At 46.6% G+C, this 22,595-nt stretch overlaps 2 long non-coding RNA genes across 2 annotated transcripts; both read left to right on the top strand.

Moving 5' to 3' along the window:
- Positions 1-331: 331 nt before the first annotated feature.
- On the top strand, positions 332-14,097 carry LOC116577482. Its single transcript, XR_004280516.1, has 3 exons — positions 332-622; positions 8,079-8,248; positions 13,748-14,097. It is a non-coding gene; the product is annotated as an uncharacterized LOC116577482 (long non-coding RNA).
- Positions 14,098-14,134: 37 nt separating this feature from the next.
- LOC116577481 lies at positions 14,135-21,119 on the top strand. The gene is made up of 3 exons (XR_004280515.1): positions 14,135-14,301; positions 14,952-15,167; positions 19,709-21,119. It is a non-coding gene; the product is annotated as an uncharacterized LOC116577481 (long non-coding RNA).
- Positions 21,120-22,595: the final 1,476 nt, after the last annotated feature.

The raw sequence follows: 22,595 nt of genomic DNA, 5'->3' as shown, positions 1-22,595 counted from the left end.
AGCTTCAAGAGCACCCTTGTATCCCTTTTCAGCCAATCTTCTCTCTACCCCAGCCCCAGGTAGTTTCTGGTCTTTCTGTTACAGTAGATTAATTTGTATTCTCTAGAATTACATGTAAATGGAATAGAATATTATGTATTATTTTGTGTCTGCCTTCTTTCAGCATGACTTTGAGATTTGTCTATACCAGTGGTTAGATCAGTCTTTTTTATTGCTGAATAGTATTCCATTGTATGGATATACCATTTGTTCATTCACTCAGATTTTGATGGGCATTTGTATTGTTTCTAGATTTAGCTATTGTAAATGACATTTGTGTACAACTCTGTGTATGGACATGTTTTCACTTCTCATGGAATTTTCTAGGACTAGGGCAGAGTAGGGACATTAGTAAAACTCCCTCCCTCATCCCTTAAGTCAATAAACTCTTATTTGGACAATGATGTGGCAAGTCTGCTCCACAAACCAAGCACGACCGAGAGGGGTCTCATGATCTTTTTGGTATGGTCAGTATTTTGGCAGAAGAGTCCTCTGCTGAATGAGCCAGCCCAGCCAGAGACACCAAGAAGGCCTTGAAAATCTAGACCCACATTCCAACAAGAAGGCTTCATTTGCAATGCAGGTATGTGAGGGAAAGTTTTTAATGCTAAGAGAGAAAGACTTTTTATTTATATATTTTTAAATTAACATATAATGTATTATTTGCTTCAGGCATACAGGTCTGTGAATCATCACCCTTACACAAGTCACAGCAATAGCGATAGCACATATCCTCCCAAATGTCCATCACCCAACCACCCTATCCCCTCCCATGCCGGTCCCAACACATTTCATTTTTTCCTTCCTTTCCCGCCATGAACCCCCACCCTGCCTCTCAAATTCCTCGTATCAGAGAGATCATATGATAATTGTCTTTCCCTTGTTGATTTATTTCACTTGGCATAATACCCTCTAATTCCATCCACATCATTCCAAATGGCAAAATTTCATTTCTTTTGATAGCTGCATAGTATTCCATTGTGTATATATACCACATCTTCTTTATCCATTCATCTGTGGATGGACATCTAGGCTCTTTCCATAGTTTGGCTATTGTGGACATAGCTGCTATAAACATTCAGGTGCATGTGCCCCTTCGGATCACTACATTTGTATCTTTAGGGTAAATACCCAGTAATGCGAATGCTGGGTTGTAGCAGAGCTCTATTTCTAACTTTCTGAGGAGCCTCCGTGCTGTTTTCCAAAGTGGCTGCACCAGCTTGCATTCCCACCAACAGTGTAGGAGGGTTCCCCTTTCCCCGCATCCTCACCAACATCTGGAGGAAGCAGACTCCATGCTGAGGAGAGAGCCCAATGCAGGGCTCGATCCCAGGACTCTGGGATCATGACCTGAGCCAAAGGCAGCGGCTTAACCTACTGAGCCACCCAGGCGCCCCTGTACCAACGATTTTGAACCGTTGTGTTTTCATTTTCTTTTGTTTCCAGGAATTTTTAAATTCTTCTTTAATTTCCTAGTTGACCCATTCATTCTTTAGTAGGATGCTCTTCTGCCTCCATGTATTTGAGTTCTTTCTACCTTTCGTATTGTGCTTGAGTTCCAGTTTCAAAGCATTATGGTCTGAAAATATGCAGGGAATGACCCCAGACTTTTGGTACTGGCTGAGACCTGATTTTGACCCAGGATGTGATCTATTCTGCACAACATTCAGTGTGCACTAGAGAAGAATGTGTATTCTGTTGCTTTGGGATGGAATGTTCTGAATATATCTCTGATGTCCCTCTGGTCCAGTGTGTCATTTAAAGCATTTATTTCTTTGCTGATCATTTGTTTAATTGATCTGTCCATTTTGGTGAGGGGGTATAAAGTCCCATACTGTTATTGTATTTTGTGAATATATTTATTTTATTTTGTTATTAATTGGTTTATATAATTGGCTGCTCCAATGTTGGGGCATAGATATTGAAATTTGTTAGATCTTTAAATACTGTTGCACAGAGTCTTTATGTTTGATATAGTGTCCTTCCTCATCTCTTATTATAGTCTTTGGTTAAAACCTAATTTATTGGATCTAAGGATTGCCACCCCAGCTTTCTTTTGATGTTTATTTGCATGGTAAATTGTTTTCCACCCCCTCACTTTAAATCTGGAGGTGTCTTTGGGTATACAATGACTTTCTTGTAGATAGCATATCAATGGGTCTTGTGTGTTTTGTTTTGTTTTTTTTTTTTAATCCATTCTGATCCCCTGTATCTTTTGCCAAGGCATTTAGCCCATTTTCATTCATGGTAACTATTGAAAGGTATGAATTTAGTGCCATTGTATTGCCTATAAGGTGACTGTTACTGTTACTGTTGTCTCTGTTCCTTTCCGATCTGTTACTTTTAGGCTCTCTCTTTGCTTGGGGACCCCTTTCAATATTTCCTGTAGGGTTGGTTTGGTGTTTGCAAATTCGTTTAGTTTTTGTTTGTCCTGGAAGTTTCTATCTCTCCTTCTATTTTCAATGACCACCTAACTGGTTATAGTATTCTTGGCTGCATATTTTTCTCGATTGTTGCTCTGTATATACCATGCCAGGCCCTTCTGGCCTGCCTGGTCTCTTTGGATAGGTCTGCTGCCAATCTAATATTTCTACCGTTGTATGTTACAGACTGCTTATCCCAAGCTGCTTTCAGGATTTTCTTTTTGTCACTGACACTTGTAAGCTTTACTATTAGATGAATATTAGATTTACTATTAGATTGACCTATTTTTATTGATTTTGAGGGGGGGTTCTCTGGGCCTCCTGGATTTTGATGCTTGTTCCCTTTGCCAAATTTGGGGAATTCTTTGCTATAATTTGTTCCAATATACCCTCTGCCCCCTTTCTCTTCTTTTTCTGGGATCCCAATTATTCCAATATTGTTTTCATCTTATAGTATCACTTATCTCTCGAATTCTCCCCTCGTGGTCCAGTAGTTTTTTATCTTTTTCTCAGCTTCTTTATTCTCTGTCATTTGGTCTTCTATATCACTAATTCTCTCTTCTGCCTCATTTATCGTAGTGTTCAGAGCCTCCAATTTTTATTGCATCTCATTCATAGCTTTTTGATTTCTACTTGGTTGGATTTTAGTTCTTTTATTTCTCAAAAAGAAGGATTTTATATCTCCAGAAAGGGATTCTCTAATATCTTCTCTCTTTTTTTTGAGTCCAGCTAGCACCTTGACAACCATCATTCTGAACTCTAGTTCTGACATCTTATTAATGTCCATATCAGTTAGGTCCCTGGCCCTCAGTACTGCCTCTTGTTCTTTTTTTGAGGTGAGTTTTTCTGCCTTGTCTTTTTATCCAGATAAGGATAGATGAATGAGAGAATGAAGTATAAAAAGGGTAGCAATGACCCCAGAAAAATATACACTAACCAAATCAGAAGAGACCCAAAACCGGGAAGAGAAGAAAGGAGAGGGAAAAAAAAAAAGAAAGAAAAACAATATGATTAGTCTGGTGAATAGAACAGAGCCACACATTTGATTTTAGGTGTCTTTTAGTCTGTTATAAAAAACTGCCTTCCATAATTTTAAAGAAAGAGAAACATATACACGCACAAAGAAAAATAAGGCTAAACACTATGTAGAAATGGACTATGACTGTAAAGATGAAAATTAAAAAGGATTCTAAAAGAGAAATTGATAAGAAGTTGGTTGAGGGGTGCCTGGGTGGCTCAGTGGGTTAAAGCCTCTGCCTTCAGCTCAGGTCATGATCCCGGGGTCCAGGGATTGAGCCCCACATTTGGGCTCTCTGCTCGTCAGGGAGCTGGCTTCCCCCTCTCTCTCTCTGCCTGCCTCTCTGCCTACTTGTGATCTCTGTCTATCAAATAAATAAATAAAAAGAAGTTGGTTGAAAAAAGAAAAAAAAAGGCAGAAAGAATGTGATCAGGCTGAAGACTAGAACAAAGCCATGTGTTAGATTTTGGGTATATTTTGATCTTTTAAAAGAAACTATATCCCAAAATTTTAAAGAAAAACCTCTATGTATACAAAAAATAAGGTTAAATACAATGAGGGGGTAGAATATGACTATAACAATGAAAATCTAAAAAGATTATTTAAAAACGTATTGATAAGATAAAATAGTTTAAAAAGGCCAAAATGAGAATGAGGAAAAATTTGAAAAATAGAATAAGAAAAGATAAAATTTAAAATATTTAAGTTTGAAAGACTAACCTAACATAGTAAAAAAAAAAAAAAAAAAAAAAAAAGCCATGAATTCTATGTGGTGCGTTCCCTTAGCTCTGGAGTTCTGCAGTTCTCATTGATCCGTGAACTTGGTCTTGGCTGGATGTTCCTGATGATCTTCTGGGGGAGCGGGCCTGTTGCATTCTCAAATGTCTACCTAAGGTGGAATTGCACCTCCTTTTCCAGGGGCCATGCTAAGTAATCTGCTTGGGTTTGCCCTTAGGAGCTTTTATTCCCTGAACGCTTTCTGTACAGCTTTGGAAGATGGGAATGAAGATGGTGGTCTCCCAGTCTTTGACCCCGTAAGAGCTGAGAGCTCGGACCCCCACTCCTCAGTGCATCCTAAGAGAAAAGAAGTCAATCCCTCCCATCTTCCTGGTCTCCAGCCGTACTCCGTGCTCACCGGCTTGTGACTGAGCACTTCTATCTCTGGCACATGGCCCCATTTAGAGTCTCTAAATCTGGAAGATTCCAGCAGCATGCTCCCACACCACTCCTCCCAGAGGAGGAAGTGGGGGGTTTTCCCAGATCTGGCACTTGTGGGGTTCCTGCTCAAAGAATAGTGGCCCAACTGTGCCTCAGATCATAGTTTAAGGTAACGCTGAGCTGAAAGCCCACTCCTCAGCTCTGTCTCTAGAGCTGGCTTCCCCGCTTCAAAACCTGGCAGCTCTGCCACACTCAGTTACTCCTGGTGATTCTCTTACCCTGAGGGTCCTGAGACCACACTGTCTCCACAAGGGTTCCACCCCCTTCTTAGACTATGGAGTGACGTCCCTCAGTGGAGCAGACTTCTAAAAGTTCTGATTTTGTACTCTGCTGCTCTACCACTTGCCGGGAGCCAGCCCCATCTCCCAGCAGTCTGTCTTCCCATATATCACCTCAGATTCACTTCATACATCCTACCTTCCAGAAGTGGTTGCTTTTCTGTTCCGGGAATTGCTGTTATTTTTCTCTCCGATCTCCTATTGAGTTTGTAGGTGTTCAGAATGGTCTGATAACTATCTAGCTGAACTCCTGGGACCTGATGATATTTAGGTCTCCTACTTCTCCACCATCTAACTTCTCCCCCCAAGGGAAAGACTTTTTAGCTAAATTATCCTTCCCCCTGCCCCAACTTAACACCAAGGTAGATTTCCCTAATTGGTAGGAGTTTCTGCTAAGAGCAGAGAGAAACGTGAACAAATCTTTACAAGAGGGAGTGAGCCCTGGGCAGGGTCTCTGGACAATCAGAAAAAAAGTTGTATTCATTTCCCAGGGCTGCCATGACAACTCATCACAGACTTGCTGGCTCAAACTATAGTCCTTTTATTCTCACAGTTGTGTAGTAGAGCCACACAAGTTGCTAGTAGAGCCACATTCCTTCTGAAAAATTCTAAAGGAGAATCTTTCCTTCCTCATTCCAGCTTCTGGTGGCTCCAGTTCTTTGGCTTGTGGCAAATCTAATCTTCATATGGCCTTCTAGCCCATGTGTCTCCCTTTGTGTCCTTTCCCTTGTGAGGCCACCAGTCATTAGATTTAGGGCTCACTCTAAATCCAGGATGATGTCACTTTGAGATCCTTAACTGAGCCTGTCCAAATAAGCTGCTATTCACAGGTACCAGGGGATAGAACTTCATATATCTTAGGGAGGGGGACACGTTATTGAACCTACTACAGAAGCTGAAATGCCAAATAGTTTGAGAAAACACTAGCCCAGAAACTAGTAGTAATAAAAGTAAATATTAAGGGTTTCCTATGTGTCAGGATCTGTCCTAAACACTAGCCATAAAATATCCCACCTAATCTTGGCAATTCTGAGGCACGTAAGATCATTAGCTTCAATCTGACAGAGGAGGAAACCATGTGTGGTACCAGGAGCTTCATGAACATATCTGTAGTTACATGGATAAGCAGTCCAGCCCCAGCACCACTGCAGCATCTTACCTGCAGCGGGTATTGAGAAGAAGGGCATCCCAGGGCAGGCTCTACCTCTGTGGTGCTTGGAGCTCTTGGACATCTTTTAGGGCCTGGGAGAGGGGGGGATGAAGCAGTGGGAGGGGCCTCTCAGGCCTAGCATCTGAGGTGTGGCAGGAATGAGGATGTGTGGGTGCAGCCAGCCTGCACCTGGGGGGCTGCATTGGGAGTCCCATGCATCCAGGGCAGAGGTTTGCCCTGCCTGGGAGCCAGGCTAGGCTGGGCACCCATTTCTTGAGTTCTGTGCTTTGCTTTCTCCTCCTCTGGAATTCTGCTGCTCTCCTTGGTATTGAAACCGCACTTCTTGGTAGGTGAACTTGGTCTTGGCTGGATTTCTTGTTGATCTTCTGGGGGAGGGACCTGGTGTAGTGATTCTCAAGTGTCTTTGCCCCAGGTGGAATTGCACCGCCCTTAGCAGGGGCCTGGCTGAGTAATCCGCTCAGGTTTGCTTTCAGGAGCTTTTGTTCCCTGAGAGCTTTGTTCCCTGAGCGCTTTCCGTAGAGTTCCGGAGGACGGGAATACAAATGGCGGCCTCCTGGTCTCCGCCCAGAGGAGCCGAGAGCCCGGGCCCCACTCCTCAGTGCGCCCTCAGAGAACAGCGCCCAGTTACTCCCGTCTGCCTGACCTCCGGCCGCACTCCGAGCTCACCGAGCCTGTGGCTGGTTCAAGGTAACACCGAGCTGTGAGCTTACTGTCAGCTCTGTCTCTGTAGCTGGTTTTCTCGTTCCAATACCCGCAAGCTCTGGGACACTCAGACACCCCCGATCCTTCTGTAACACTGCGGGACCTGAGGCCACACTGACCCCGCGTGGGCTTCGCCCCGGTTTAGCCTCTGGAGCGATGTCCCTCAGTGGAACAGACTTTTAAAAGTTCCGATTTTGTGCTCCGTTGCTCCACCGCTTGCCGGGAGCCAGCCCCTCCCCCCGGGGTCTATCTTCCCGTCACTTTGGATTCACGTCTCCGCCAGTCCTACCTTTCAGAAAGTGGTTGTTTTTCTGTTTCCAGAATTGCTGTTCTTCTTCTCTTCGATCTGCCGATGGATTTGTAGGTGTTTGCAATCTTTAGATAAGCTATCTAGCTGATCTCCTGCTAGCTGAAGTAGTCTCAGCCTGCTACTTCTCTGCCATCTTGCTGGGCACCCATTTCTTGACCTGATGTCTGTGAATGGGCCATGTAAAGTAAGATTATGACAGCATCACAAGTAACTAGCTAAGAGGCAAAAAAAAGAAAAGCAGTGGGTACAGGGGTCTTCCCCCCAATTCAGCCAGGGTTGCTTCTTCCCACTTGAAGGATTTATACTCTATTTATTCTGCCATCTACTTCCTTCAAGTAACCAATTCTGAAACCTACCCACTACCCAGATGAACCCAAGAAAAGCTAAGACCAGGAACTGACCAACCCCTACTCCAGTATGCAGATGGACGGACCAGCAATGGTATGTGAGTGGTTCAGAAGAGCAACTGGCACCGATTCGTTACTAGGCATATTACTAGGAGTCGATGCTTATTGATCCCTGAGGTGCTAGGCACTAAGCTGTGTGTTTTCATGCATTCCCTCTGTAATTTATAGCTACTGCAGGAAGTGAGATTATTATCTTGATTTCAAAGAAACTGATGCTCAAACAAGTTAAGGACTACTTGACTGCAAAGTATTTGCTCTTGTCTCCACACATCAGTGGTTTTCAAGATATGGTCCTTGGACCAGCAGCCTTAACCTCACTGGGAACTTACTAGAAATGCAAGTGCTGGAGGGCCCCACTTGGACCTCCTGAATATGAACTCTTTGGGCAGAGCCTAGCACTCACTGCCAGGAGATCCTCATGCATGCACAAGTTGGAAAACCATTGCCCTACATTATCCCCCTCCCTCCAAGATCCAGGCATGCCAAAATAATCTCATTTTCTTTTGTAATAGGATGTCCAGAGTGCCAGACGAAGGACATACCCTGTCTCCAGAGTGCAGTAAAGCCTTTGATCTACTTCTTAAGAAATCTTCGAGGACAATGTAGGAGAACACAGAGGAGACTGGTGAAGAAGGAGGCAGGACACAGCATGAGGGGTCACTCCAGTTCTCCAGAGGCACAGGTAGGACGAGTGACAGTTACACAAATCTGGCAGGAGGTCTCTACTGATGAGCCACAGAGTTCTACCTGGTTTGACTGTTTAGTCAGTGGTGTGGAAGATGGTATAGGCTTGGTTCAGTAGGTATCACAGAGCTGGGGGAGATGGCAAGCCCAATGGATAAAACGCAGACCCAACATGATTTTGACTAACCAGAAGCAGACATTAAGTCTAAAGTCAAGCACGCTGTCACCGTGTATGGTTGTGTAGGCTGTTCCCTCCCCAGATGCACCGTACAGGTTGAGGGATTAAATGGGAGCTGAAATGAAGGTACTCTACTCAGTTTTAGCCACGGGAAGAGGAACCCTTTTTGAAGTTCATCTTGAAGGTATTTTATGAACTTGCATCTGTGCTGACCCTTTATTTATTTTTTAAACTGGGGTAAGATATATACAATATAAAAATTTCTAATCATGTAAAAAATTTTTAATTATGGTAAAACAGATGATGTAAAATTTACCATTTTATTAACTTCTGATTATATGGTTCAGTGACATTAAACACATTCACATTTTGTGCAATCATCAGCAATACCTATTTCCAAAACATTTTCATCATCCTAAACAGAAACTGCACCCAGTAAGCAATAATCCCTCATTTTCCCCTTCCCTCAGCCCCTGGTAACCTCCAGCCTCTTTTCTGTCTCTAAGAATTTTCCTATTCTAGATATTCTGTGTGAGTGGAATCATACAATATTTGTCCCTTTGTATTCAGCTTATTTCACTTAGCATAATGCCTTCAAGTTTTATCCATGTTGTAGCAGGCATCAGAACTTCGTTTCTTTTTATGGCTGGATAATATTCTCTTGTACATATGACCCGTGATTTATTTATAGATTCATCTGTTGATGGACACTCAGGCATTTTAACTATTGTGAAGGATGTTGTAATGAACATGGGTATGCAAGTATCTGTTTGAGTCCCTATTTTCAGTTCTTAGGGGTATATACCTATGAGTAGAATTCCTGGATCATAAGGTAATTCTTTAGTTTTTGGAAGGACTGCAAAACCATTTTATACAGTGGCTGTACCATTTGAGATTCCCAGCAGATATGCAAACACTCCATTTTCTCCATGTCCTTGCCAACACTTGGCTGTTTTTTAATTCTAGTGATCCTAGCGGATATGAAGTAGTATCTAATAGGATTTTGACAGGCATTTCCCTAATAATTAATAATAATGAGCGCTTTTTCTCATGTGCTTTTTGGTTATTTATCTTCTTTGGAGAACTATTTATTCATGATCCTTTGCCCGTTTAATTAAGAAAATTCTTTTTAGAGAGAGAAAGAGAGCATGTATGCACTGGGAAGGGAGGGGCAGAGGGAGAAAAAGAAACTTAAGCAGGCTCCATGCTCAATGCTCAGTGGAGCCCAGTGAGGGGGTTCCAGCTCATGACTCTGAGATCATGAACTGAAATCAAGAGTCAGATGCTTAACCAACAGAGCCATCCACATGTCCCTCCCTTGCCCCACTGGCTCAGTTGGAAGAACAGTCTCTTGATCTTGGGGTTCTGAGCTTGAGTGCCATGCAGAATGTGGAGATCACTTAAAGAAATAAACCTTTTAAAAAAGATTTTATTTATCTGAAAGCAGACAGTGTGTATGAGTACAGGGGAGGGACAGAGGGAGAGGGAGAAGCAGACTCCCCACTGAGTAGGAAGCCCAACGTGGGGCTCAATCCCAGGACCCTGGGATTATGACCTGAGCCGAAGGCAGATGCTTAACCAACTGAGCCACCCAGGTGTCGCTCAAAATAAATTTTTTAAAAATCTGGAGATAGTGAGAGACAGCCCAGACTAATCTGACTCCCTGGATCCAGTTATGCCTGAAGTCCACTCCTGTTTTTATCAGTTATGTGAGCAGCAAATTTCTTTTTTGGCTTAAGCTAATTTGAACTGGGCTTCTGTCAGTTGGAGCCAAAACAGCCCTGATCAACATAGCTTTCTGCAGGGCAGCTGTGTGGATTAAAAGAAATCCTACTATAAATTACCTACCACCTAGCAGGCATTCTGTGAGAGAGTAACAAGCCTGCCTGGGTTTCTAGTGTAACCATACCAGCAATAGTGGCAGATGGAAATGAACTGTGTAGGTGTATGAGGGACGTGAGCATTTGATCCCAGCTGAGCCAGACTGTTTCTCTGGGTTGTTCTCAGGGCCACTAAGCTGATTTCCATAGCCAAGCTCCCTGTCCCATGAAGAAGCCCTTGTGTGGTAAGAAGGAATGAAACTGACATACAAAGAAAAAAAACGAAAGGAGACCAACAGTGTTCAAACCCAGGACATGTGTCCCTGGCTATCAGCATTCGGAAGTCTGGCTGCCCCCCTCCCCTGTACTTCTAAGTACCATAGGCTCCACTAAACTGTTCCTTCTTTTCAGCTTGAACTGGATTTTTGTCCCTTGCCACTGAAGGATTCCTATTGTTCCCAGAGGCCAGCCAAGGCTATAAAAGACCCACTGGGTCAGCTCTGCAGCTGGGATGGTCTGTCCCTCATTCCTGGCATGAGAAAAGTCAACATCCTTTCCTGTCAAGTAGCTCTCACATCCAGGGTCTGAGGCAGACTGGGTCCTGGAGGGGGACAAGCAGGGACGATGCAGGGCACTGACATCACTTCTACTGCCCTCTCCAATTGCCACCTTGCAAATCCTTGACTAAGCAGTTACCTTGTCTACGAACAGGGTCCTGACAGGTGGGCCTATTAGGTAATGACTGCATGGTGAACAAACTTGCCTCCCCCACCTTCTGTCTAGCTTAGGGGAGAGGTTCAGTCCCCCTTCACCCTAGCTGGTGAGGGTAAGAGCGTGAATGGTCTGAGCTGACCCACAGTGACAGATTTGACAGGTGGAGGCAGAGTCCAGACTCGGTGATCTTGGGACTTCTTTCTGAGGCTTCACCATACTCTAGCCTGTGTGCCTAGCCTGGTGCCATCCATGTCTTCATTCATGTGTTACTCAGCAAACGTTTGCTGAGTGGGTGCTAAGTGCTGGGCACTGTGCTAGCAACAAAACAATGAACAAAACAAAGTTCACACTCTAATGAGGGGAAACAATAGAGTAAAAACTGCATAGTGTGTCAGATGTCAGTCATGACAGCCACAATCAGAGGAGGGGAGGGAGGCTGTGGAGATGGGTCACGACTTGGTACAGGATAGCCTTTCCAAGCAAGAAACGGGGGAGCGAGGTGGAGCATGCCTGGAATATTCCAAAAATGACAAGGAATTGCTGGTGGGAGTATAAAGTGGTGCAGCCACTTTGGAAAACAGTTTGGCAGTTTCTCAAAAAGTTGAACAGTTACCATTTGACCCAGCAGCTCCACTCCTGAGCATCTACTCAAGAGAAATGGGAACACACATCCACATAAAGACTTTCACATGAAGGACCAGAGCAGCATTATTCTCAATAACCAAAAAGTGGAAACAAACCAAATGTCCAGGAACAGATGGATGAAGATACTATGGTATATCCATACAGCAGAGTATTATTCAACCTTACAAAGGAATAAAAGCACTGATACATGCGACAGTGTGGATGAGCCTTGAAAACACTATGTTACGTAAAAAAAAGCCAGCCGCAAAAAAACCCACAAATTGTATGACTCCATTTATATGAAATGTCCTGAATAGGCAAATCTACAGAGACAGAAAGTAGATTATTGGATGCCAAGGGCTGGGGACAGGGGCAGTGACTGTTGTTATGTCAGGGTTTGGTTTGGGGATGATGGAAATGTTCTGGAATTGGATAGTGGTGATTGCTGTACAATGTTATGAGTATACTAAAACCCACGGAGTTGTTACACTTCAAAGGGTGGATTTTATGCTATGCAAATTATATATTAGTTTTTTTTAAAGAATTAAAAAAAAACAAAAACAAAAACAAGGAGGTCAGTGCCTCTGAGAGAGCAAGGATGAAGCCCGGCACACAATAGTGTAGAAGCTGCTTAATATATATTTGTTAAGTCATGTAAAAGCGAGAATAGTTAAACTCTTCATGGCCTCTGCTTTGTTCACCATGGGGGAGAGACTTCTGGCTCCCCACGCAGTGAAAAGCAGGCCTGGCTAGTTCTGGTGTGTGGACAGTGAAGGTTCTCATGCAAATCCTTCTTGCGGGGAAGGACCAGTGACCTCTGGGGAGGAGCCACCTAAAGGAAGGAAGAGACAAGTGATTTAGAATGAACCGTTGCAAGCTCCATGTTCGGCTTCCCTGGGCTTGTCCTTCAATTTTCCTGTTTGTGGAGCCCACACTGGGCTCTCTGAACCTCAGTGTTTCTGTCAATGGGGGAGAAGGAAGTTAGCCCTCAGCCCTGGCCTGGGACTTAAAGGAGGCAGAGGAAGCAGTGCCTTTTTGTGATGGGGAGGAAACTTCTGAGCCTCTGAAGTGAAGCCTTGGGACCCAGGCCAGAGTCTGACCCCTAGATCCTGAAAGAAGCTGCCAGTGTGGCATCTGGGGGAGAAGACACAGTAAGCTGAATGGACCTTCCCCAGCATGTCTCCAAGGGAGGAGTCCTGGGAAAGCTAAGTTCCCACCAGTGAGTTGGGGGAGTACGGAAGGTTTGGAAGACAGGCATTGTCTAGAAAAACACGTGGGAAGTCAGCATGCAGGGCCATGAGACGGGTCCTGAGGACAAGCTATACAGATGCCACAAGCCAGCCTGAGGCTCAGGCTCTGCCAGGACGAGGGCCCAGCCTCTGTGTAAGGAAAGAAAAGGTGGGGGTGATGCAGGGAAAACCAGGAACCACCATGCAGGGCGGAGCAGGGCAGGGGGTACCAGGGACCAGTCTACTCCTGGGCCCTTGGGGAGGATAAAGAGAATAACCATTCTGGTAAATGCATTGGTTCCTTAAAACTTAGGACAACCTGGTGGGGAGAGGGGGATGTTCTCATTACTGTTTTACAGGTGAGGAAACACTCTGTTCAGAGGGGCGGCCACTTGCCCAAGGTGACCCAGCTAAGGGATGGCAGAGCTAGAAGGACATCAGTTCCCTCTGACCCCACAGTCGAAGCTCTTCCCACTCTTCCCCCTAACAAACCAAGAAAGAACTGAAAACGGCCCTCAGTAGGGCACACAGGGAGCCACCTGGCCTTCCAGCCTTATCACAGGTCTTGGCTCCACTGACTCTCCCCTAGGTGGGGCTGAAGAGAAGATGGGGCATTGTAGGGTGAGGGGGGTGTGGGGATGGGGTCATGACCCCCAGAGAAAGGCTGGATATGCCCCAGGCTCTTGTCCCAGCACTGTGGCCAGGCAAGCGAGGAGTTTCAGATTGGGGGCTCCAAGGAGACTCTCTAAGGAACCAGATCCTTTCCTTTCCAGGTCTTCCAGCTACCTCTGCCCTCCTGGACCTACCCTCCTCTCAGGGCTGCTTGCTCTGAATAAGTTCACATCTTTTCCTGAGCTGGGGATGGTGCCCCCTTCCCTGCACAAGCCCAGCCCTTTGCCCCTGTGCTCTTGAAATGTCTCCCATCTTCTTAGGGCACCTCTCCATGAAGTCTTCCTCACCTTCTGGCAATGTTCTCTTCCGTGCATTAAACATCTCCCCTGTGCCAGAAGCCCAAATCCAGCCCTAAATATCTGGCCTGAGGAGCCATCGCCAGCAGAGAGGGATATACCAGGACTGTGGGAGCCCAGGATTGGAGGAAGGAAAACTCAGGTAAGGCACGATGAAGTGAAGGATTTTTGGCCTAAGCCTTAGAAAATAATGAAATACTCAGAGGACATGGGAGAAGGGGCAGAAGGGCATTCCAGGCAGAAGGAATGAGGGGTTGCCCTGTCTCGGAGGACGAACAGCCCAAAGCTGTTTATTCTCACCTCCCTGTGGACTTGCCACATTTTTTTTTTTTTTTAAATTTTTGTGGGGTCGGGGGAGGAGCAAGATGATGGAGAAGTAGGAGACCTAAATATCATCGGGTCCCAGGCGTTCAGCTGGAGAGTTATCAAACCATTCTGAACACCTGCAAACTCAACGGAAGATCGAAGAGAAGAAGAGCAGCAATTCCAGGAACAGAAAAGCGACCACTTTCTGGAAGGTAGGACGTGCGGAGAAGTGAATCCGAGGCGATATGTGAGAAGATAGACTGCGGGGGGGCGGGGCCAGCTCCTGGCAAGCAGTAGAGCAGCAGAGCACAAAATTGTTACTTTTAGAAGTCGGCTCCACTGCGGGGCCTCACTCCAGAGGCTAAGAAGGGGTGGAACCTCACGGGGACAATGTGGTTTCAGGAAGACCAGGGGTGTCTGAGTGGCAGAGCCCCCAGGTATCAGAGTGGGGAAGCCAGCTGCTAAGACAGAACCAAGGAAGGGGCTTTCAGCTCAGGGTTACCTTAAACTGTGATCTGAGGCACAGTCAGACCACTGCTCTTCAAGCAGGGACCCCACAAGTGGCAGATCCAGGGAGACCCCCCCCCTCTGGGTGATAAGGAAAGTCTGTGTTCTGAGGTGGCTGACCAATCCAGCAGGGGAATCCCAGTCCTATTCCAGGCTTTCCCCCAGCCCCATTGGCCACAGCAGCAAGAGGGGCACAGATCGAGAAGTCCAAGTGTGTACGATACCCCCTTTGTTTGTGCTCCAGGCTCAGACCTTGAGAGATTACTCTCTCCTGGGCCCGCTAGCATAAAATAAATATCCGATCCTCCAAGGTCTCTGAGTGCTGCTTGTTTTGTTTTTTTTTTTTTTTGGCCAGGATCCAGTCTACAGTCGTAACATTTGTTCCCTGACCAGGAAACCCAACCACACTGGCCCACTGTTGCCACCAGTTTGGGGGCAACAGCAGCGCAGTGACGGAACAAGGGTCATAACAAAGAAGGCGCACCCTGCCTAATCTTTGGCAGTCTCCCACCCACTTGCCTCGGAGCAGCCCAGTTCCGCTGTTCCCGCCGGACTCCAGGAGATTTGGCAGGTGAGGACCTGGTTCTGATGTCGGATTCCCATCAGGCCTGGGGCCCCAGGACCAGTCAGACCCACTTGGCAGGGTGGAAGCGGGAGCTTGACCACCTCCTAGAGACCTCCAAGGTCTCACAGAAAATCCCCAAAAGGAGGATCAGAAAGGAATTTCCAAAAGGAATTCCACAGGTAGGGCCTCCCAAGGCGGGAGGAACTATAACAACTTCGGTATGAATCAATGTACAGTTTGACCTGGCGATTCTGTAGCTCCACTCTATTGAGACTACGGAGTCTGAATGGGTCCCAACCTATTTCCGTGGTGACCTCATAGGTTAGAGAGAGCCTTTTGGGGCACCAGTCCAGGATTTATACAGACTCGCTATAGCTAAGAGGCACCCAAGTCTCCTCTGGGAGGGCGGACAGGCGGGCATCTGATTGTTCTCTCCTCTGGAGGGGCACCCACCCTTTATCTGTCTCTGTGCCACCGCACAGGGGAGTGTCACTATGGGATCAAGGCAGAGTAAACCTACAGTCCTAGATTGTATGATCAAAATTTCAGAAAGGGGTTTTCAAAAGACTATGGAGTTAAGATGCATCCTGGCAAATTGACAACTCTGTGAGTTAGAATGGCCCACCTTTAATGTCGGATGGCCTTCAGAAGGGACACTGGATGTCCCAACAGTTAGTTGGGTGTGACAAGTTGTAACAGGGGAGCCAGGACACCCCAACCACTTTCTGCACATTAACTCCTGGCTAGGAATCACCCAGACCCTCCCCTCTGGGTGCGATTTGCTTGCAATAGGCAGGGACAGGCCAGGGTCTTAACTGCCTTATCTAAGCAGCCCAAAAAGACCAACAGAAGCCCCAGCCTCCACAGATCTTAGCTGGAGATCCCAAGGATAAACCGATCCTGGCCCCTCCATACGCACCCCAAGGCCATCTATACCTGGCCCCCTCCAGTTCCAGACAGTCCGTCTCCCCAGCACCCCAGGCCCAGCAGCCAGGATGCACTCCAGGCCAGACCAAATGCCCTCCAAATGCCAGTACAAGAGAAGCAAGAACCCAAGCGGCACAATAAAGACAGACAATCCAGCCTGGCCATTCCATGATGTATTGTCAAACTTTCTCCACCACCGACCCCCTCAACTGAACACATGAGCCCACCTGTTCATTCTGGGAAAGTTTTCAGAGTCGGCCTATTGGCAGGTCTATAAGGCAGAGAGGCTCCAACCACCGAAAGGAGGGAACCCAGAACCCCCTTGGCCAGGGATCAATGTCCCTACTGTAAAGAAGAGGGGCATTAAAAAATAAGTATGTTGCAACTGGGAGAAGTCTCAAAAGCCCTGCAGCTACAAGGAAAAACCCCCAAAAGGGGACCTTATAGGCCTTGCAGAAATAGACTCAGACTGAGGGGGACCAGGCTATCTTCTTCTTGGCCTCCATGAGCCCACAGTCAGAATAAAAATAGAGGGCCAACCAGTGACTTTCATGGTTCATACTGGGGCCAAGTACTCTGTTGTCACCTCCCCAGAGGCCCTTTTTCAGCAAAGAGGACTGTGACCATCTTTGGGGCTACTGGGACACAGACAATACAACAGCACTTCTGCCAGGCTCACCAGTGTAAACTCAGACGCCACAAGGTCCAACATGAATTCCTTTATCTACCAGATTGCCCCATTCCCCTCCTGTGCCAAGATATACTCTCTTAAGCTTGGGGCTCAGATACACTTTGAGCCCACCGGGCACACCAGCCTCCAATTAAACCCAGGGCAAAAGGAGATGGGGGTCCTCTGGTACTAGCAATTACCACACCAAGAAATAATGGAGAGAATTCTGCACCCAGGCCCAGCCGAATGGCCTGCCAGAGTTCAGGTTCACCTACAGTACAGGCTAAAGACAACCCAACCCACCTGGACTAGCCCAGAATCAGGCCCCTATCACTGTTAAACTGATCCCGGGAGCCCAACCCCAGAGGCAAAGGCAATACTCCCTCAGACAGAAGGCTAAGATTGGCATTCAAGAACATCTGGCCAAACTTACAGAAGCAGGTATCCTAATCGAGTGCCAGTTGGCCTGAAATACCCTACTCCTGCCAGTTAAGAAGCCAGGAGGGGGATATCGACCAGCCTAAGACCTGCAGGCCATCAACAAGCGTAGCCGTCTCCCTGTACCCAGTGGTCCCAAATCCATGCACCTGCCTCCAGTATGTGGACGATCTCCTCGCCAGTGACACACAAGAAGACTGCATGAAAGGCATGAAGGCCTTCCCACAGTTCCTGTCAGACCCGGGGTACCAAGTCTCATGGAAGAAGGCACAAATCTGCCAACCACAGGTCTGTTATCTTGGTTTCCTCCTTACCCAAGGGAAAACAGAACAAGGACCAGAGGGGAAAAAAGTCCTCTCCTTGCCACAGCCCCAGACAAAAAGGGGCCTATGAGAATTCCTGGGGGCTACAGGATTCTCCTGCATCTGGATTCCTGGGTTCTTGGTCATAGCAAGACCCCTCTGTAATCTCTTGGGGGACTAAATCAAGAACCTCTGCCTGGACTGAAACAGCAGAAGCCACCTGCACAGAGAGAGAGGCTGCCCTGAGGCAGGCTCCAGCCCTGGGCCTACCAATCTCTTTGTACATGAAAAAAATAGTGCCCAGCGTACTCACCCAGATGGTTGGGCCCTGACAACAGCCAGTTACATATCTGTCAAAGCGACTGGACTCCATGGCAGCAGGATGGCCACCGCCTCAGGGCGCCAGCAGCCACAGTCCTACTCAGTAAGGAGGCAGACAAGCTCAACCTGGGGCAAGAACTTAACGTCAAGGTCCCTCATGCAGTTACGACCATCAAGAACACACAGGGGCACCGCTTCCTTTCCAGCTGTCAACTAGCACAATACCAAGGGCTCCTCTGCAAAAAATCCTTGGGTCACCCTTAAAACAGTAAGGACATTAAACCCAGCAACCTTTCTCCCCAAGGAAGAGGGGGAACCAGATCATACCTGCTCCAAAGTAACTGGTAAAGGCTACACGAGCCGTCCAGACTTATGGGATCAAGCCATAAAAAATTCCAGAGCTCACACCGTTCAGAGACAGCAGCACTTATCTACAAGAAGGTGCCCAAAAAGCGGGTCCTAGGACTGAAGTCTTAGAAGGTAGAGCATTACCAGCTGAATGGTCAGCACAAGGGGCTGAACTATACACCTTCTTCCAAGCCCTCACCCTCAGTGAAGCCAAGCCCGTCAACATCCAGTGACTCTCGGTATGCCTTTGCTACTGGGCCTCTACAGGGGGCCGGCTACAAGGAGAGTGGCTCCTAACTGCTACAGAAAAGGCTGTCAAAAACAAAGAAGAGATACTGAAACTCCTCGAAGCTGTCTGACTTCCAAAGGAAACAGCAATCCCGCACCGTAAGGGACACCAAAAAGGAGACATAGTGCAGGCAAATCGTCTGGTAGATGAGGCTGCCAAGACCACAGCCAGTAAGGACAAAGACAGAGCTCGTTCCCTCACCATGGCCCTGACCCCCGGAAGAAGTCCCTCTACCCAGTTACACTAAACAGAAAAAAATGGGCCACAGCTAAGGGGGCCACCCTGACTAAAAAGAGATGGTGGGTAATACCAGATAGGCACATTTTCATCCCAACAACAGGAGGGCATCTAGTCAAGAAGTAGCACCAGCTCACCCACCTGGAAAAAACCGCATTAGAGGCCCTCCTCCAGAAGCACTGCTACATCTGCCAGCTGCCAGCCCTGGGCCCAGCAACCAGGGAGCAAGGAACAACCTGTGCTAAATGTCATGCTCGGCCTGCACCAAAGCCCCCACCAGGTGTCCAGAGGATAGGAGTAACTAACCCCTTTCAAAAATCTAGAAAGAAATTCACAGACGTCCAGCCAAGCTGGGGGTTCACATGGCTCCTAGTAATGAAGTGCCTATTCTCTGGATGGGTGAAGGCCTTCCCAAACAAGACACAGCAAAGCCGGAAAGGAGCCAAAGTTATCTTGGGGGAGCTCGTGCCCCGGCTTGGCCTGCCATTAACAATCAATAGTAATGATGGGCCTGCATTTGTAGCAGACATTGTTCAGGTCTTAACCAAGTTTCTCAACATTACCTGGAGGCTCCACACCACCTACTGACCCCGAAGCTCAGGGAAAGTAAAGCAGATGAATCGCACTCTCAAGGGAACTTTAGCAAAGTTTTGTCAGGAGACTAACCTCCCATGACTGGATCTGCTACCCCTGGCCCTCCGTGCCCGCTGCACAGCCGGGATGCTAGGTTACTCCCCTTCCAAATCAGTGTATGGACGGCCTCCCCCGTGCCTGGGGAGCCTTCAAGTAAACTTACATCAAACTGGGGATAAAAAAATAAAAAAAACAACAACTTCAGAACCTGGGGGCCACCCTAAATAAATCACAAAGGTACCATTGAAAGGGCCCCAATCTCCTTAGGGATGCACTCCTTCCAGGCAGAGACTCAGTCTGGGTCAAAAATTGGAAAAGGAACTCTTCAAACCACAGTGGACAAAGCCTCACTCTGTTGTTCTAACACCCTCCTGCCCTTAAGGTCTCGGCTGTCACCCCATGGGTCCACCACTCCAGAGTAAAAAAGCCCATCACCTGGATGAGAAGCCGCAACAGTGGAAAGTCCAGCCAAACCCGGCAGACCTGCTCCGGCTTCGCCTCCAATGAGAACCCACTGACTGACTGCCCGCCGTCATCCTTACTTCTCACTGGCACGATATTCCTCATCCTAGGGGTCAGACTCTACGCCATTGTCCCCTTCTGACTGGACATTCCCCCAGAGACTTGCTGTTGTTATTGTTTACCAGATGACCCTAGGCTGCTTTACTGCCCTTACTTGTCCACAGGTTTTATCTGCTGTTGGGCTAGCCATAATGGCTCCCTCTAACTAAGGCGTGGGCCCCACTTTTATTGGCCCTCTGCTCTCTACTCCTACAGGCATTCCACTGTTGTTTTCCCAACCCCAGTCAGTCCTGGTCTTCTGCTACCTGGTGTGTTGTTCCTCCTCCCTGCCTCTAGCTCACCCGACCCGGCAGTGGAGGGCAAACACCCACACAATCAGTCATGCATGCCTGTCCGTCTCTTACCCGATCTTTCAGTCCTCCCCAGGAGCGATGCTCCACTTACACAAAAACCTCCTAGCTGCCCTGACACACCCCCATGGCCCTTCCCCTTCATGTGAGCCTGTTGGCCAAGTCAGGAGCCCTAATGCCACTGGCATGAAAACGTCACAGGTTCAGCACCAGGGACTAACTCAACAACTCACGGCCCTGACCTTACAGCACTAACCTGATTCGCCAGCTTCAGTGTCCTCCAAAACAGGTGTCGACTCGACTGACTCATAGCTGCACAAGGGGGACTCTGCCTCTTCTTATGGGAAAAATTTGTTTCTGTGCTCATGAGTCGGGGGTAGTCCAAGAAACTCTAACCCAATTGCAGGAACGAGTAATTTGCCAGTGGGAGGCACTCCAGCAGGCGACTTCGTGAGAGTCCCTCTCACAACAGTTCCCTTGGTTTGCCCCCCTCATCGGCCCCCTCCTATGCTCCTCCTCACAGTAGCATTTGTCCTTGTATTTTTAATGCTCTTACCAGGTTTATCACTGCTTATATTTCCAAGGTCAGACTCCAGTAGCTCCTCACTCACTATTGCTCTGTAAATAATAAAAATAATGCCCTCTAAACCAGGTATTTAAATTGGCATCAAAGGGGGAATGACAAGGAAAATCTGTGTTCCGCGGTGGCTGACCAGTCCAACAGGGGAATCCCAGTCCTGGCCCCAGGGCCATTCCAGGCTTTCCCCCTAGCCCCACCAGCCACAGCTACAAGAGTGGCACAGATACAGAAGTACAAGTGTATAAGATACCCCCTTTGTTTGTGCTCTGAGCTCAGATCTTGAGCGATTACTCTCTTCTGGGCCCACTAGCATGAAATAAATCTCTGGATCCTCCAAGGTCTCCAAGTGCCACTTGGTTTTTTTGGCCAGGATCCAGTCTGCATTCCATAGCACGGGAGGAGTGGTGCAGGAGCAGGGTGCAGGAATCTGCTGGATTTGGAAAGTCCAATCAGGGCCATGGGCCAGAGACAGAAGCGGTTGGTCACAGGCCAGGAGAGCACGGAGTGTGACCAGAGACCAGGAAGACAGAAGAAATTGACAGCTTTTCTCTAAGAGCACACTGAGCAGTAGGGGCCCGAGCTCTCAGCTTCTATGGGGCTGGAGATTGGGAGGCCTCATTTCCATTTCCATCCTCCAAAGCTGTATGGAAAGCTTTCAGGGAACAACACTGCCAAGAGCAAACCCAAGCAGATTACTTAGCTTGGCTCCTGACAAGGGTGGTGCAGTTCCACCTTGGGCAAAGACATGTGAGAATCAATACAACAGGTCCATCACCCAAAAGATCACCAAGATCATCTGGCCAAGTTCACCAACAATGAGAACTGTGGAACTCTAGAGCTAGGGGAAAGCAACACATAGAATTCATGGCTCTTTCTCCATGATTCTCTAGTCTTTTAAAGCTAAATATTTAAATTTTTAAAATTCTATTAAAAAAATTTTTTTCCTCTTTCCTATTTTAACCTTTTTAAACTATTTTATCTTATCAATACCTTTTTAAAACTCTTTTAAAATTTTCCTTGTTATATTCTATCCCTTCATTGTATTTAACCTTGTTTTTGTTTTTTTTTTTTTTGTATACATGTAAGTTTTTCTTTCTTTAAAATTTTGGGATACAGTTTCTTCTAACAGGTCAAAATATACTACAAATCTAGCATATGGCTTTGTTCTAGTTTCTGGCCTGATCACATTCTCCCCCCCCCTTTTCAACCAACTTTTTATAAATTCCTTTTACCTTTTAAATTTTCATCTTTTCAATCATATTCTATCCCTTCATCATGTTTACCCTTATTTTTCTATGTATTTTAGGTTTTTCTTTAAAATTTAGGGAGGCAGTTTCTTCTAACTGACCAAAATATACTAAAAATCAAGTGTGTGGCCATGTATGTATATATGCATGTGCATGCACACACACACACACACACACACACACACACACACACACACACATATAATTTTTTTTTCCCCCTCTCCTTTCTTCTCCTCCTAGTCCTGGGTCTCTTCTGATTTGGTTAGAATATATTTTCTGGGATCATTGCTACCCTTTTAATATTTTGTTCTCATTCATCTATTCTTATCTGGATAAAATGACAAGGTGGAAAAAACACCTCAAAAAAAAGAAAAAAAAAGAACAAGAGGCAGTACTGATGGCTAGAGACCTAATTGATATGGACATTAGTAAGATGTCAGAACTGGAGTTCAGAATGACAATTATCAAGATGCTAGCTGGGCTTGAAAAAAGCAGAGAAGATACTAGAGAATCCCTTTCTGGAGAAATAAAAGAACTAAAATCTAACCAAGTTAAAATCATAAAAGCTAT

This window comes from Mustela erminea, chromosome 18 (assembly GCF_009829155.1).
Source record: "Mustela erminea isolate mMusErm1 chromosome 18, mMusErm1.Pri, whole genome shotgun sequence".
Classification (NCBI taxonomy): domain Eukaryota; kingdom Metazoa; phylum Chordata; class Mammalia; order Carnivora; family Mustelidae; genus Mustela; species Mustela erminea.
Note: the sequence above shows the minus strand (reverse complement) of the source record. Positions and strands in the feature narration are given on the sequence as shown.